The sequence below is a fragment of the Microtus pennsylvanicus genome, chromosome 13, assembly GCF_037038515.1.
Source record: "Microtus pennsylvanicus isolate mMicPen1 chromosome 13, mMicPen1.hap1, whole genome shotgun sequence".
In the NCBI taxonomy this organism is placed as follows: Eukaryota; Metazoa; Chordata; class Mammalia; order Rodentia; family Cricetidae; genus Microtus; species Microtus pennsylvanicus.
The window spans coordinates 8,797,263-8,815,880 of record NC_134591.1 but is presented as its reverse complement, the minus strand read 5'-3'; the positions used below and the strand labels follow the sequence as shown (position 1 = coordinate 8,815,880).

The window sequence follows — 18,618 nt, the reverse complement described above, 5'->3', positions numbered from 1 at the left end:
AGGGATAGTTGGGGTTAGGAGACTGATGTAAAGAACTGGCTAATTTATTCACCGAACTAGGAACTTTCAAAAATAGTGAACATATAAGTAATGTAGCTGTCTTGAAACTCACACAGAGTCCATATGTGATCCATTGTTGGTATTAATTAGAAATTTAAAAACGAAACCGAAAGAATACCAGAAAGAGTTCCATAATCTTCAGATATCTATAAGTATTGGTCAGTAGGCAGAACTAGTAAGAACTATTACCCAATTTACTTAGTGGGGAAAAATTCTGATTCAGCAATGTTCTTAGTCTGTGATCTTGAGACTCAGCCTTCTCTCCACCCCCGCTTTGGTTTTCTTGCATATAAAATGAAGAAGACATAATGAATCAGTTTTTCTACTTCACATTGACCATGACCCATCTCTGAATGGTCAGATGGTTCTGAGAGATGGAGGTACTTCCAGGTTAGAGATGAAGAGAACTGCATTTTTATTTGCTGGCAAGTTTGGAGACAGGGATGACCTAGCATTTCTAGCTGAGCTCTTATTACACTTTTGAAGTCAGAGCACAACTACAGAATGATTATATACTTTCAAGATACCCAAGATAAAGAGACTGAAGAAGAATGAGAATGTTCAACTTTCTGGCCCTCGCAGCCAATTACAGCACATACCTTCACTCAAGGTCCCTACTGTGTTTAACAACCTAGCAGGATCTAGCCTTGAACAGGCTTCACAGTTTTTGTCCTAGATATGAAATAAAACAAAAGAATCCCTATTAGAATGTTGAAACCCAGAGACAGTAACCAGAAAATATAATAAAGTGATAAAAATTGTTACCTTTTTGATAGAGTTTTGTGCTAGTACTACAAATTAATGTAAATAAAATTTTAAAATAGAATACAGAATTAAATTCTAATAAAATTGGGTAGCACCACAGGGGTAGTCAGTAAATTGAGAGAACATATGATTAGATTTCAATTGTTGCTTTTTAATTTGTGGACCTTCCTTTTTCCCCAGGTTTTTAGATGTGTTGGTTTAGAGTAAGATTCTTGGTCTACCAGGGCTACATCTCACTCTTACTTCCATATTAACTAGCAGATCACAGGAAGGATTTAGTATAGTGTGGACTGTTTTCCAACTGTTTGGAATTATTCATCGGGTTTCGTTTCATTTTGGCAGGGGTAGAGGGAGTCAAGTATAAGTGTTGACTAATGACAAATATCTGGAACCCAAGTTAAGTGAACTGGAATTGAAAAACACGAAAAGCAGGTCTCTCTTCTGGAATATGCATATTAGTGCTTATGCAGTTTCTGTAGTAGAGATAAACCCTCAGCGATGTTTGTGCATACCAACTAATTAGGCAGATGCCCATGATGACCAGGTACTAAGTGCTGACTATATTCCAGGTTTTGCCAATGCTCGGGTTTTAGAAAATGTTTATTAGGAACTCCTTTGTTTCAAAGATTCCCTATGGACACGTTATACATGAGACTTCACTCTCACATCTCAAGTGACTTCCTAATAGTCAGTGGCCTCAAAAGGGAGAGTTCTTCATAAATGAATAAAAAATGTGCTGACAGTAGAACCAGACACGTTAGAAGTCTTGTTCTGACTTAGTGTTGCAGTGACTTAATGAGACTGAGTAAATCCTTTGTTCTGGTCCTCAGTGTCCTTACCCCAAGGAATCTATTTGCACAGCTCTGATGTGTTTGACCCAACCCTAGTCCCACAGAACACTTTTTGACAGAAGTTCTTTTTTTGTTTTTTGGTTTTTTTGATAGATTATTTTATTTATTACCATCATATAAGTGTTAAAAACAGTTTTTTATTTTTCTTTTAAATTATATTACTTTCTTTCTGGTTTAATCACTCAGAACCTCCAGCAGAATTCTGAATAGAAGACACGAAGAGGAGATTTTCTATTTTGTCCTAAAACTGCAACAAGTTTGCATTTAATGCTTTGCCATTAAATGTATAGTGGTTAGACATATGTTTTCATGGAATAGCTGTTGCTTCTGTTGTCTGTACTATACTTTTTTATTGAAAAAAGTTCCACCTCCTCCCTGCCTCCCATTTCCCTCCCCCTCCTCCCACTCCTCTCCTCCTCTTCCACTCCTCTCCCCCTCTCTCCACTCCTCTTCCCCTCCCCCCACTCCATTCCCCCTCCCTCTCTACTCTGAAGAGCAGTCCAGATTGCCTGTCCTGTGGGAAGTCCAAGTCCTCCCCCCTCCATCCAGGTCCAGGAAGGTGAGCATCCAAACAGGCTAGGTTCCCACAAAGCCAGTTCATGCAGTAGGATCAAAACCCAGTGCCATTGTCCTTGGCTTCTCATCAGCCCTCAGATCAAATGACCTAACTTTGAGACCCACATTGAAGCACCAGACTGAGCTCCCAAGATCCAAATGAGGAGCAGAAGGAGGGAGAACATGAGCAAGGAAGTCAGGACAGCGAGGGGTGCGCCCACCCACTGTGACAGTGGGGCTCATCTATTGGGAGCTCACCAAGGCCAACTGGACTGGGACTGAATAAACATTGGATAAAACTTGACAGAAGTTCTAACCGTGACTATATGTCTCTATATAAAGACATTAATCATTCTGACTTCTAAGAATACATACACACCTCCACATATAAAAGGCTCCAAAAAGTTCTGTAGTAAAAAAGATTATTAAATGTTATTAAACTTTAAGTTATTCCTAAAAAAATATGTTAGCTTATGAATCTGTTTTGGGGAAGTACGTATAGAGAAACTTTAAGTGTTTCATAGAACATATTCTAGCAAGTGTTGAATATAATTATCTTTTCTTTTTTGAGGGAACACTACATCACATCCTCATGGTTTCCGGTGCTCTATGCAGTCAGAGAAACTACAGAAATGATCCCTGAAAGTATAGTCTTGGATAAAATTATCTTAATATACTCTTCCATCTCTAAAATTTATTGGTCATATATGACTATATGTTTTTTAAATGAGAAAATTTGAAGTTTAGAGAATTTAACTAACCCAGTTAAAGTGACTTATGAGCTGGTAGCTGCACCTGACATTTTAAAATCTGAATATTGGTTTGTTTTTCTGGTAACAATTATCCTACAGATGTTCGGGAATCAACAGATGAATTCATCCCACAAAAACGCATTTCTCTCTGCAGAAGCCACTATCCAGAAGGTCTGGGCATCCTCAAAGAGTGTGGTTCATTGAAGAAGCCAACCTTGAAAACAGGATAGGCTTGGACTATGAATGACCTTGAGTATTGGATACAAGATGCTTCATCTAAAGCAGGAGTTTCTGACTCTCCCAGGCTGAGAGACAAAGTGATTTTGTATGTATATTCTATTGGGTGATTAACTGGAATTTAGAATTTTAGTGGTTTTTTTTTCTTTTCTTTTTTCTTTTGTTTTTGAAACTGAATGGGGACCAAATACATAATTGAAGACCGGGACTGAATGAGCATGCAATCAAACTGAACTCTCTGAATGTGACTGACAATGGGGGCTGACTGAGAAACCATTAATAAAAAAAGGCACTGGGACTTGTTTCTACTGCATGTACTGGCTTTTTGGGATCCTAGTCTATTTGGATGCAAAGCTTCCTAGTCCTGGATGGGGGGTGGGGGTGGACTTGGACTTCCCACAGGGCAGGGTTCCCTGCCTCTCTTAAGGAAGGAAGGAGAGGGAGGAGGGGAGGAAGTATAAATTTTTGAATGAAAAAATGAAAAAAAAAACCCAGCCAACCAACCAAACAAATAAACAAACAAAAATAAGTGAAAATTTCAAAAAGAATTACAATGCTTTGAATCTACCTTCATAGCTACAATGGCTGAAAACTGAAACAACTTCGCTAGAGAATCTGAGCCCAAACTGTTTGCTTTTAGCTCAGTCATCTGCCACTGAATTCCCCAGTTTTCTTCTATTTTTGCTTTGTTTCTAACTTCACCTATGGCCATTCTTTATGTTGAAGAACTCTTCCATTAACGCAACGCATCGATCCTAAGGACAGGCAAGGTCTCCTTGTTGGCTGTGTTTGTTCTTTCCACAGAGAGTTTTTTATGTTGTTAAATAATTAAGGTCATCTCCCAAATATTTTTGGTGAAGTGACATCATGTCAGGAAGTAATTCTAAGTTTAAGGGATCTGATGTTTGCTGAACTGAATTGAAGAGGAATTTTAGAATACAGGGGAGAAATGCCTGAGCCTTGAAGTTAGAGATGGAGAGCTAAACTGAGAGCTAAAGAATAAATAGTGGTTAGAAGAAAATTCTTGAAAAAGAGTAAGTTAAGGCATAATAAGCTAGGTAGAAAAGAAAAAGCCTGAGCATTTGGGAAAGTGAAAGGTATTCTGTGTTGGGAGACAGGCTTATCCAAGGCTTTCTCAGAGGTCCTGAAGAAAAGGCAAAAAGAAACACCAATTCTGTGTTCTTGCTCAGAGACAGACTTAAGGAAGTCAAAGTTTGGATCTGGAACCAGGGCCTCAAAGAAGTCAGGCTCTCAGTTCCTGGGAATGTAACTTTTCCCCTTGAAGAGCTGTAGTCAGCAGTCTCTGAGCAACTGTGTGCTCCGTCTGTCACATTCTTGAGATAGCCTATATGCTAGTTGTGTAAAATTGCCTGTTAGCCTTTGCCAATGTGTTATAGCTTTATGCTGACTCTGTCCCATCTTTCCCTACTAAACAGTATGTAAGATGTACTTCCTAATACACTGGCTATCATGAGTCATCAGTTCATTAAGACCTCCTGTACCCAGATTTTTGTCTTTTTTATTTTCTTATCAAGGGTTCCTTTCGACACCTAGCATTTCCAGCCTTTCATTCCTGTGGACTTCAGGCAGTTCTGTAAGACTTAAGGAGAGCTTTGTAGGAAAGAGGTGCAAGAACTATAAGTAAAGGAACTACATACAGCAGGAAACAGAATTGCATGCTTCTTCAGCTGGGTGTGCAATTGGCTTTGGGGGTGGGAAGATGAAGCATTTGTAACAGATTATGAAAATGGGTCTTTTAATATAAACTGGCCAGATTTGTGAATGGCTGCTAAAGGGAGAATAGGCTATAAAAAACAAAATTCAAGGAACCCAATTAAGATCTTTCTTGAATCTTTGAAGGAGTGATTCAATACTGGGTGAGAGTAATAATAGTGAGAATAAGAACATTGTTTAGTTTCGTGAGGTTTTTAAAAGGAAGTTGAATCAAATTGGAAGCTGTGTTAACTTGATGATTAATTAAATATGAGAGATAAGAAAGACTGATGAATTAAATGCTACTCTGTTTTCTGGCCTGACAACCAGATAAAAATCAAAAGATACTATTCATTGATGTTGGAGAAACAAGAGAAGAGGCAAGATTTTAACAATGCAATTTCTGAAAATAGCATCTAAGTCATTTGTACTTTTTTTCATGGTAATTTGTCAAGGACTCTAACCACTTGTTAAATTAATTTACCAGTCACTACACAAAACACAGCATTTAAAAATGAGTTGAGGTCTCATAGAAATAAAAGAGACCATTTGAACACACAACTCTGCATCTATCTATAAATGGACTCTTAGGGTCTGTCTGATTAAAATAAAGAATTAGCAACATTTGAAGCATTTTTGAATAATTTGAATTGCTTCAAATATTTTGAAGCAATATTTGAAGCTTTGTTTCAAATGGTTCATTAAGTTTTATAAGTCCAGGCACTCATACCTTTGTACAGTAGTATAAACAAAATAATAAAAACACCAGAGAAAGTATTTGTGAGCCATTTAGATTTTATGTATTTTTGATGGCTCAGAAAAAAATGTGGAATAGCTTTCATTTCAGTGTGTTTCTTGCCACTGAAGTACTGGTTTCAGAGAAGAATTTTTGGATTATGTTGGTTTAAAAATGTATCCAAATGAGTACAAACAGAAGGTTAAATAAAGTGAGTAAGGCTTTGTTAGAGGAATTTGCAATATTGTCTGGGAAAAATATGATAAGGAGATTGGAGAAATGACTCAGTGGACAAAAATACTTGCCTCATAACCCTGAGCACCTGAGAGTGATCCCTAAAAGTCAAATAAATACCCAACACAGTGACATGCATCTGTAATGTCAATCATACTATAGTGAGATGGGAGGAAGAGACAAGAGAATCATCGAGAAGCTTCTTGCAAGCTAGCACATAGTATGCAGTGCAGTAGCAGAAGCAACAAGAGAGACCTTGCCTCAAAGACGGTAGAAGATGAGAATATTAACTCTCGAAAAAGTTCTCTGATCTCCACTTGCGTACCCTGGGTATGCACGGGCGCGCGTGCGCGCACACACACAAACACACACACACACCACACAAACACAATTAAAAAGTTAATAAGAATGTATAATTTATAAACATATAAAAATGGCTCTTGTAGATAATGAGGGACTTAGTCTTTGAGATGGAAGAGCATCAGTAAACAATGAGAGGAGAAAGCAATAAATTTATAAAATTATATTAAGCCAATGAAATTTGAGAATGGCTTGTTCAGCTATCAACTGCCCTGCAATCATTATCCTTTCCCTGTTTTCAATATTTCTCCCAAGCATCATGGTTTCAGTATCCAGCCCTAATGTACCAATTTGCTCCTCCTTCTTCTGGGGTATGTCACTTTTTCCTCTTCTGACTTGTTTCTCCTACTTTCTAATTAGTAAGGATGTTATCCTTTTCAATGGTGTTTATTAAAGAATAAATTAGATGACCCATGTAAAATGCCAGACTAGAGTTAGCCAGAATGAATATCAGCTTTTGTTATGGTCTAACACAGTACCACAGGTAAGAGTGAATAGTACTGAGAAATAATCTTAAGTAATTACCTCAGAGTTTTTGTGAAGTTATTTTAGAATATAGATTTTAAAAATTCACAAAAAAGTAATAAACAAAATAATCATTTAACATTTTATAAAGTCAATCTGATGAATGGACAATTTGGTGGGAATTGTTATCAGGGTATGATCTTGGAGGATAGAGACTTAAGACACAATTATGAGGATGTGGCAGGAACTAAAGATGACAAACTCTGTGAGACATAGTTTTATGTATATACTCAGTCTGTTTAAAACCCAACTTCTGAAATACCAGAGATTAAAGATTGTAGACTATCTGTTCTAGGTGGTATAACTCATGCATTCCTTCTTCCTGAAATCTCTTGTTTAAATAATCATCAAGTAGACAATATAAATTTCTACTTTCCAACTGCACCCAGCATTCCAATGTGATATATATTCTTCCAGTGTATACAGAGATGTTTTGCTAGCTGGCCTACTAGACTGTAACTAATTTGTTTTTCACCATGTAGGCAGAGACTTCTCTTTTATTTCCTGGCCACTCAAACCCAAAATAATTACATAGAAACATATTAATTACAACACTGCTTGGCCAATAGTTCAGGTTTTTATTAAGTAACTTTTACAACTTTAATTGACCCATTCCTGTTATTTTGTATTTTTACCATGAGGCTCACAGTTTATTGGTAAGATTCCAGGGTGGGCATCTTTCTCCTTCAGCATCTACATGGCATCTCCTTGACTCTGCCTACTCTCTCTCTATATATATATCTGTTTGTTTTCTTCACCTGGTTTTACTCGACTAAGCCTTTTACCAAAACAGTAAAAGTAATAAAACATATTCATAGCATACAGAAAGGATTCCCATATCATCTCCCCTTTGCTCTATAAATAGAAAGGAAGATTTTAACTTTAACATAGTAGAATTACATTTAACAAAACACGTATCAAGCAAGAATTAGTTACAATATTTATTTATTTATTGTTTTTTTGAGTTCATATTTTATAGCAAGTAGGTAAGAGGAAGTTTAGTCCAGTACATATTATTGCAAAAGCTTTCGTCAGTAAAAGTTTCACAATGGAATGTCCAGCTATTAAAAGCATTAATAAGTTACTCTTTTTTCTCAAAATGGTCACAAAGAATTTATCAACTGTGTTCTAAAAGTTGACCAGAGAAGGTATTTATCATTTTTTTAAAAAAGAAATCGAATTCTTTTGTCATTATACATACCAATCTAAGTTCCCACTCCCCTCCTCTAATTCCCTCCACATATCCCCACCCCCGACCCCTATTCACTCTTCAGAGAGATAAGGCACATTGTTTTGGGGAAAGTCCAAGGTTTTCCCTACTATATCTAGGCTGAGCAAGGTATCCCTCCAATAAAATAGGTTCCCAAAAAACCATTACAAGCAGTAGGAATAAATCCTGGTACCTCTGCCAGTGGCCCCTGAGTCTGATCCAGCCATATAACTGTCAGCAACATTAGGGGGGACTAGATTGCTTCAGTGGGTGAATCCATCATGGTCTTGACCACTTTGCCCATATTCTCATCCCTCCAACTTTTCAACTGGAGTTTAGGAGCACAGTCCATTGCTCCAATGCAGGTTTCTGTGTCTCTTTCTTTTTTCTTTTCTTTTTTTTTTTTTTTTTTTTTTTTTTGGTTTTTCGAGACAGGGTTTCTCTGTGGCTTTGGAGCCTGTCCTGGAACTAGCTCTGTAGACCAGGCTGGTCTCGAACTCACAGAGATCCGCCTGCCTCTGCCTCCCGAGTGCTGGGATTAAAGGCGTGCGCCACCATCGCCCGGCCCATCAGTTGCTGGATGAAGGTTGTATGGTGACATTTAAGATATTCATCAATCTGATTATAGGACAAGGCCAATTCAGGCACTGTAGTCAGAGGCTGTTTGTTGGTTCCCATCTGCCCAGCTAGCTTGTCCCCAAAATAAACATACAAATTATATTCATTAAATCACTGCTTGGCCCAATAGCTCTAGCTTCTTATTGGCTAACTCTTACATCTTAATTTAACTCACCTCCATTAATCTGTGTGGTGTAGGATGTCTTTGTGTCGCTTTCATTGGTTAGTAAAGAAACTGCCTTGGCCTAGTTGATAGAGCAGAACTTAAGTAGGTGGGGAAGCCAGAACTGAATGCTGGGAGGAAGAAAGGTGGAGTAGGAGAGAGACTTGATGGAGCCACCACTGGAGATAGACATGTTAAAACTTTGCTGGTAAGACACTGCCATGTGATGATATACAGATTAATAGAAATGGGTTGAATCAAGATGTGAGAGTTAGTCAATAAGAGGCTAGAGCTAGTGGGCCAAGCAGTGATTTAATGAATACAGTTTGTGTGATTATTTTGGGGCTAAGCTATCTGGTCAGCTGGGAGGAGCAAACAGGTCTTTCTCCTTGCAACATCTGTGTATAGCCACGTGGATGTGGCTTACTATATAAAGTTCACAATGTCTATCTGAAGTGGCTCCATGGCATCTCCCTGACTCCACCCTTCTTTCTCCTAGCATTCAGGTCCATCTTCCACTCATACCTAAGTTTTGCCCTGCTATAGTTCCTAAGCAGTTTCTGTATTCATTAATGGTAATCACAGCACACAGAGCAGACTTCCACATCATGGCACCCTTTCTTCTATTGCTTAGGGTCTTAGCTGGGGTCATTCTTGTGGATTCCTGGGAATTTCTCTAGAGCCAGATTTTTTGTTAACGCCATAATGGATTCTTCAATCAACATATCTCTTTCCTTGCTTTCATCTCTGTCCTTCCTCCATCTCAACTACCCCCTTTCCTCAAGTTCTCCTAGTCCCCTTCCTTCTCCCCTCCACCTTCCCTTTTCCCCCCACCTGTATATTCCCAATTTTGTCAGGTAATATTGTCTATTTTGACTTTCCATGTGGAGATATATATATATATATATAGTTTCTCCTTGTTACTTAACTTCTCTTGGATCATGAACTACAGGTTAAATAACCTTTGTTTACAGAGAGTATCCACTTATGAGTTAGTATATACCACACTAATCTTTTTGGGTTTGGGTTATCTCACTCAGGATGGTGTTTTTGAGTTCCATCCATTTGCATGCAAAGTTCACAATGTCATTTCTGGTGAGTAATACTCTAATGTGTAACTGTGCCACATTTTCTTTATCCATTCTTTGGTTGAGGGGCATCTAGGTTGTTTCCAGGTTATGGCTATTACAAATAATGTTGCTATGAACATAGTTGAACAAATGTCTTTGCAGTAGGATTGGATTGAGCATCATTTGGGTATATCCCCAACAGTAGTATTGCTGGATCCTGAAATAAGTTGATTCCCAATTTTCTGAGAAACCAACATACTGATTTCCAAAGTGCTTGTACAAGTTTGCATTCCCATATTGAACAGTGTTCTCCTTACATTATATACTCTCCAGCATAAGCTATCATTGGTGTTTTTGATCTTAGCCATTCTGACTGGTGTAAGATGGTATCTCACAGTTGTTTTGATTTATAATTTCCTGACGACCAAGGATGTTGAACATTTTCTTAAGTATCTTTGGCCATTTAAGATTCTTCTGTTGAGAATTCTATGTTTGTTCTATATCCCATTTTAAATTGGATTATTTGGAATTTTGATCTATAATTTCCTGAGTTCTTTATATGCTTTGGAGATCAGTGCTTTGTCTGATGTAGGGTTGGTTAAGATCTTTTCCCATTCAGTAGTCTGCCATTTTGTCTTATTGACTGTGTCTTTTGCTTTATAGTAGCTTCTTAGTTTCAGGAGGTCCCAGTTATTTATTTTTCCGGGCCATTCAACCCAAAATAATAATACAGAAACCATATTATTTAAATCACTGCTTGGCCCATTAGCTCTAGCTTGTTATTGATTAACTCTTATATATAATTTAACCCATCTCCATTAATCTGTGTATCTCCATGTGGCAGTGGCTTACCAGCAAAGTTTCAGCATGTCTGACTCTGGCAGCTTCACAGTGTCTCTCTGACTCTGTTCTTTGTTCCCCCAGCATTCAGCCTAGCTTTCCCTGCTTACCTATGTTCTGCCTTGCTATAGGTCCAAAACAGTTCCTTTGTTCATTTATGATAATGACAGCACACAGAGGGAACTCCCACATCATCAGTGTCTATGCTACTGGGTTTATATTTAGGAACTGGTCTCCTGTGCCCATGCATGGAAGCCAACTTCCCACTTTCTCTTCTATCAGGTTAAGTATGGTTGGATTTATAGTGAGGTCTTTAATCCATTTGGACTTGAGCTTTGGGCATGGGGATAGATATGGATCTATTTACATTTGTCTACATGTTGACATCTAGTTATGCCAGCACTGCTTGTTTTCTTTTTTCCATTGTATAATTTTCCTTCTTTGTCAAAAAGCAGGTAGGTGTTCTTATGTGTGTGGATTGATATCCAGATCTTCGATTTGATTTCATTGATCAACGTGTCAGTTTTTATGCCAGTACCAAGCTGTTTTCATTACTATAGGTATGTAATAGATATGAATGGTGGTTCCTCTGTAAGTTCCTTTATTGTACAGAATTGTTTTGGCTATTCTGGGTTTTTGTTTTTCCATATGAAGTTTTTGATTATATGATTATTATATGATTAGTGTTCTTTCAAGTTTGGTTTAGAATTTTGTTTGAACTTTTGTGGGGATTGCATTGAATCTATAGATTGTTTTTGCTAGGATTGCCATCTTTATTATGTTGATCCTACCTATCCAAGAGCATGGAAGCTCTTTCCATTTTCTGGATTCTTCTTCATTTCTTGCTTCAAAGACTTAAAGTTTTTGTTGAATAGGTTTTTCAATTCATTTGTTAGTGTTACCCTAAGATATTTTATGTTGTTTGTGGTTAATGTAAAAGGTGAAGTTTCTCTGATTTCTTTCTCAGCTTCTTTATCATTTATATATAGGAGGGCTACTGATTTTTTTTTTGAGTTGATCTTGTATCCTGCCACATTACTGAATGTATTTATCAGCTTTAAGAGTTCCCTGGTAGATTTTTTTTGGTTCACTTATATATTTCTATCATATCATCTGCAAATAACAAAAGTTTGACTTCTTTCTTTCTAATTTGAACCCCATTGAACTCCTTCTATTGTCTTATTGCTATAGCCAAAACTTCAAGAGCTATGTTGGAGAGAGTGAAAAGCCTTGTCTTGTTCCTGATTTTAGTGGAATGGCTTTGAGTTCTCTCCATTTATTTTGATGTTGACTATTGGCTTGTTGTATATTGATTTTATTTTGTTTAGATATATTTCTTGTATGCCTGATCTCTCCAAGACTTTTATTATGAAGGGGTGTTGGATTTTGTCAAGTGCCTTTTCAGCATCTAATGAGATGATCATACTTTTTTTTCTCTTTTAGTTTAGTTACATGGTAAATTACATTGGTAAATTTTTACATGTTGAACCATCCCTGCATCTCTGAAGTAAATCTGACTTTATCATGGTGGGCTATTTTTTTGATGTGTTCTTGGATTTGGTTTGCTGTCATTTTATTGACTATTTTTTCATCCATGTTGATGAGTAAGATTGGTCTGTAATTCTCTTTCTTGGTTGAGTCTTTGTGTGGTTTCATTATCAGGGTAATTGTAGTCTCATAAAAAGAGTTTGGCAATGTTCCTTCTGTTTCTATTATGTTGAACAGTTTGAGGAGTAAATATATTAACTCTTCTTGGAAGTTCTGGTAGAATTCTGTACCAAAACCATCTGGCCTATGGCTTTATTTTATTTTATTTTTTGGTTGGAAAGGTTTTGATGACTACTTCTATTTCCTTGCAGTTTATTGGTCTATTTAAATTGCTTACCTGTTATTGATTAATTTTGGTATATGGTATCTATCTAGAAACTTGTCCATTTTTTACGTATTCCAACCTTATGGAGTACTGTAGTATGACCTAATGATTCTCTGGATTACCCGAATGTCTGTTGTTATGCCCCCTTTTCATTTCTGATTTTGTTAATTTGGATGTTTTCCCTTTGCCTTTTGATTAGTTTAGATAAGGGTTTGTCAATCTTGTTGATTTTTCTCAAAGAAACAGCTCTTTGTGTCATTGATTTTTTTTTGTATTCTTTTCCTTGCTGCTATTTATTTAATTTTAGCCCTTGATTAACTCCTGTCTTCTACTCCTCCTAGCTGCATCTGCTGTGTCTTTTCTAATCCTTGTAGTGACTGTCTGAGTCTTTGGGAATTTTTCTTGGTTTGCTCTGTACTGATTGTCAATATCTGTGTCCCAGGGAGTCACTGAGGTCCCTTTAAGCCTGCTCTCTTGGTCTTCTCTCCTGGTTCACTCTCTTGGTCCCCTCTCTTGGTCTTATCAGTGTTGTAGAAAACTGTTTAAGAGTTCCATTGAGGATACAGGAGGATAGGCAAGTTTGGGAGTGAGATGGGACTAGTAGATTGTGGGTTTTGGTAGATGGGGGTAGGTATTGGAGGAGCCTACCTGCAGGAAACTCTCCTGATGGCTGGCTAGAGAAGCCAAAGCAGTTGGGAAGAGACCGGGTTTTGTCTCACTATGGAGGTCCTAGAGGGTGGAGTGTCCTGCCACATGGTTGCCTCAGTATTGTAGCAAACTGTTTTCAGAATTCCACTGAGATTTCAGGAGGATATCCAGTTACAATATTTACATCTATTTTATCTTTTATTATAACTAAGGAAAACTATAATTATACCTATATATTCTTTAATTCCATGAAACACCCCAGAAGGATATATTACCTAGGTAAACAGGAAGTACATTGTAAACAACTTCCATAACTCTAGAATTGACAGAAACATCTTGATGCCTGTACATTCACCCAAAGTTCTGTAACATTGGGATATCCATCTTCAGCCTACAGGCTCATAGTATCCAGGAGACTTTTCCATGAAGCAGGAAATTTGAAAGATTGTCTCACCTATATTGACAGTTTGTCAATCACATTCTTCTATATGCTGCAGAATCTCTGGCAGTCTCTTTCATGAAGCAGAAATCCCAAAGGACTGTCTCAACTTTAGTCAAGTTCAGCAGTCATTTTTCTGTGGGTCTTGCATGTCAAGTTCATACAGCATACTTTCAAGCAGTTCAGGCAAGAGCAGTATCTTGCCCAAATGGCTAGTGAACTCCATACAGAGACTCTTCAATGCCCATCACCCTCTTTAAGTAGATTGACGTATCTCGTTGTCATGAAAAGTCTATAGTTCTTAAAACATTTTAAATGCTAAAGTCTTTGAAAGCTTTGAAGAATTCCTATCCATATGAATCATATCTCTGCACATCTAGAAAACCTAACTAACATGATTACAAACTTGGCTATTACAGATGACTATTAACCTGTATTTCTTAATTATTCATTGCATTTTAAAATGGGCTGCACAAACAAAACACTTCAATCAAGATAAAAATATAACAAAATTGACCTTAAATTTGCATCAATAGATCAAGATCAATATCAATGCAATTCATATCAATGCCATTCATTTCCATATCATCTTATCCTTTAAATGAAAACAAACATTTACAATCATTTAGAGAATTTGGGGATTGTTCTTTAGACTACTTCCTGCTGATTAGGAGTACTGTTAATTAGGTTTCTCATGGGTTATTCTGTGTGGTAGATCCCTTTCAGCCAGTAGTCCTGAAGCTGTCATAGATGTTGGACCATCTGAGGCATTGCTTCAGGTGGACTTGTTTGATCAAACCATATTAGCTTGTAAGGAATTCACAGCTTTCTATTCTTTGTGGAAACAAAAGCAGAACTTCTTTTTTCAAAGCAACATATTCTTAAACCCAAATTTTTATGTCAAGATACACACACACAATATATATATATATATATATATATATATATATATATATATATATATATATATATATATATATATTTTAACAGGCTGTGCAATGAGATGCCTCTCTGTTCTTAGCTTATTCACAGTCAAAAAATTCAAAGAAAACACAATAATATACATAATACAGACTCTTTGTGTATATTCCATCTTTATGTGACTTATTTTTTCTTACTCCTTTAATCTATGACTATATTCTTTTATATTACTTTTACCTTCTCTTTAAAGACTTTACTTCCTTTTATAACAGTCTATACTCTAGTTCTTCTCTCTCCTAAGCCTATGTATATTTTTTGAACACACTATGTCTCATTTAGAGCTATTTTATGTCTGAATCTGTCCTGTTGTGTATCTGAAATCTTTTTTGTACAAAGAGAAATTTAAAATGGTAAGAAGTTTGGTTGCAGCAGCCCTGGATGTGGATTCTGTCTCTCTTGCCCTTTCTTTGCCTACTTTTTCTCTATATATCTTTGTGTGAATTTTTAACTTGGCTTTTCTCTACTAAGCCATTGGCTGAAACAGCTTCTTTAATAACCAATGGTTAAAAAAGACACACACACACACACACACACACACACACACACACACACACATATATATATATTTATCTTCAGAGGGAAATCCCACATCACATTATGTCATAAAAATGCCATAGCTGTTGGCCCAAAACAGACTTCTTAGAATCCTTGATTCATCCATTATTATGGATCTCACAGCGAGTTATTTACTTTAATTTATCCAGTCTCAGTATCACCATGGCAAAGTATGGTAATGATGACATTTTTTTCTATATTTTTGAGAATTGTAGATAATCAATACAAAGTGACTGGCATGCTATAGATGAAACTGTGACATAATTTTGTATTTACATTTGTGATATATGCTTATATAATTACACACTTAAATACATCTATAGACATATAGACATGTAAATAAGCAAATGAATTAGATATCTATTTTTCTTTTTTCCTATTTCTATTTAATTGTTAAGAGTCTGAGTTTTCTAAATCTACATGTCAGGTGCTATGAGAAATGATACAGAATTTTGCTCAAATATCTTTGAACTTTTGCAGAACAACAGTCTCTTGTTGGATGTTTCGATATTAATATTAGTATATGTTGTACTTTGCACATATCCATTTATTTCTTACCCAAGGAAAACATATTGAGCTGGAATATATGTAAATCAAGAATCAGGTTTAGATATGAGTAGCAAAAAATCAAAAATTTTTTTAAATTAAGCAATTCAATCTCTCTCATGTAAAAGAAAACTGAAAATAAGTAGTTTCATGGCTGGAATAACATCAGCATGGTTTTTACCAAGAATACAGGATTCTATCTTCCTACTCTGTGATTCCAAGGTATTAATTTCAACCCAAGGTCACGCTAAGGTCAGATATACTATCTAGTTATTTATAGTGCAATTTGTGAATAGGGTAGAGGCAAACAAGCTGAAAAAGTACCATGAAGGGTGAGTTTGTTCCCTAAAGTCTTTCTTGAGATCCCACACGCCAGTTTCTTGCAACATAATGACTAGAACTTCGTCATATAGTTGGTTGAATCTAACTGCAAAGAAAATATAGGTTTTTATTCTTATTGGCAGTGTTACAATAAAAATTAAGATAAGATGATAGATAAGAGTGGAAAAATCTAGTTTAGCCTAGTTATTAAGAGGCTTCAACTCATGAACTGATTCCACTGGGATAGAAGACTGAGTGGATTCTGTAGCCCTAAAAAAGGATGCTGGTGTGCGTAGGTAAACATGACCTAGTGACTATCATTCACATAGTTTGGACTACAGGTTTGCTGCTTGTAGTATATGCCACCAGAATGATAGGATTTGAGAATTTTAGCCTGAGTGCTTTTGGAATAGTAATAGTTTAAACAAATAACAATAGCTTTCAAATCATTTTCTAATTTAATCTTAATTTCCTCCCAAAAGATGGAATGGGAAAAGATTATTATCATTTGCATCAGGCATTTGAATAAGAAACATTAGAGGGTGAAGCAAAATGCATAAGGTCACAGAGTTATTAAATGGCATAGCTGGGATTTAAACTTTATCTTCACTACTCTTGAGTATTGAGCTATTTACATTGCTCTTGACAAGCACTTAGAAGCCATAGCTTTAGGGTCAGGAAAACAATGTGGACTCAAATTCATGCTCTATCCTTTTGATATAAAATGCAAAAGTAATCACTTTGTGCGGGCATAGTCCTTTTAATGTTATATATGCAATGGTTTTTGTTAACCCTACCACAAGTAGGATACCAACATCTAAGAATTTCCTTATGTGGGTTATAGAGGCTTCACAGTGGACCTAGTGCAGTGCCTCTGCTTCCGCTCATATAGATGCTCAGAATGCAAAGTTATAGTACAGTGCTGCTTATGCTAGGTATATTGGTTACAAAGAAATAAAAAATTATGTCCTTGTCTAGAGCTACAGAGAGATGTCCCCTTTTCTAAAGTCGATGACTAATGCTGAACCACTTGTGCCAACCATTTAACTAACTACTCATAAGAAGGGTTTTAGGACAGGCACCAAAAACTACAGAGAAACCCTGTCTCAAAAATAAAAAAAAAAGAAGAAGAAGAAGAAGGGCAAATATAAACCTTAACTGGCTAGTGCCAATTATGATTTAGACATGAAATCTGGCATGCTGTAAACTTCTCATGATGAATATAGTTGTAAGTAAAGTCTATTCAACTTCGGAAATGGGCACTATGGATAGTGGATGGCCAGTGAACAGGAAGTCTGTAGGCGGAGTTCTAATACAGTTAACCTCCTTATTCCAGGACTAAAAATCTCCCAATCTGAATTGGCCTTAGAGTTAATTATTAGTTCAGTACAAATATCTTTCCTTTAGGAAGAGTCTTTCAGTCTTTTGTGTGTGTGTGTGTGTGTGTGTGTGTGTGTGTGTGTGTGTGTGTGTGTGTTAGTAGAAAGGGAGAGTACTGCAGGAGGAAGAAAAGGAAGGAGGTAAGACACATTGGGGGAAAAGAAGATAAAGAATATCTCCTAGGTATCTTGGAACATACTTGAGCACTACAATAACCATAGTATGTTTTTATTTATTTTTAAATAATATGAAAACATATCAGAACCTCATTAATTACAAATCACTTGATTTCTTCATTCTATAGTCCCAGAAAAACAATTATTCTAAACCAAAACAAGGTTGAGAAAAAAGAATTACTTGATTTGAGATGAAAAATATAATTAATTCAAGTATTTAGTTTTTTTACTGTGTAAGATGAATAAAAGTGTTGTATAATTAGTGCATAAATTATCTACAAGGTTGAATAGTTTTTTTAAATTTATTTTTGCTAAGATTTTTAGTGTTGGGCTGATAGGAAACAAACGTTTCCAAGAAGTTTTAAGGATATGTTTGATGGGTTTTCTTTGAGTGCTGAGAAGATGAGCATGGAACAGCAGGATGTGTTAACAGAGGTCAACTATCGGATTGCATCTGCTCCAGGATGATGCCATTATCTTGATTCATGATCCATTTAATTTAGTCTATTCTATTTATCACTTTCAGAATGTTCATAAATATATTGGTTCCTTGAGGGCAGAAACCTGTCATATTGAACTCCATGTTTCCACATACTGGCTATCACTGGGTATGACCTGTCATAAATGTTCTGTGAAATCTGTGTGGGCTGAACTTAGAAATGGCACTTGGGTATTTTTGCTACTTGAAACCCCTGGTTTCCTTTTTCTTATGACATCTTTGTTTATGCCAAAATACATTTATTTTTCACACCCTTTCCCACAAAGCCCATTTTGGGTAATACAGGAATTCAAAGTGATGGAATAATCCTTCTACTTACTATTTTTTGTTGTTGTTATATGGCAAGATAGACTAAAGCAAGAAATTCAATGGTCATGCCAGGGACGTTACATCCTTCATAGACCAAAATTTCAGTAAACTCAAAACATGTGTTCTGTTAACAACATCTGGTAGCATAATTTTCCATTTTAAGGGACTTTATCAACTCAGAGATGCATTCTGTCTCTTCAAA

General features: G+C 36.4%; 1 pseudogene; it reads right to left on the bottom strand.

The window, feature by feature from the left end:
* Positions 1–2,807: 2,807 nt before the first annotated feature.
* LOC142834540 (small nucleolar RNA U3) lies at positions 2,808–2,886 on the bottom strand (annotated as a pseudogene).
* Positions 2,887–18,618: the final 15,732 nt, after the last annotated feature.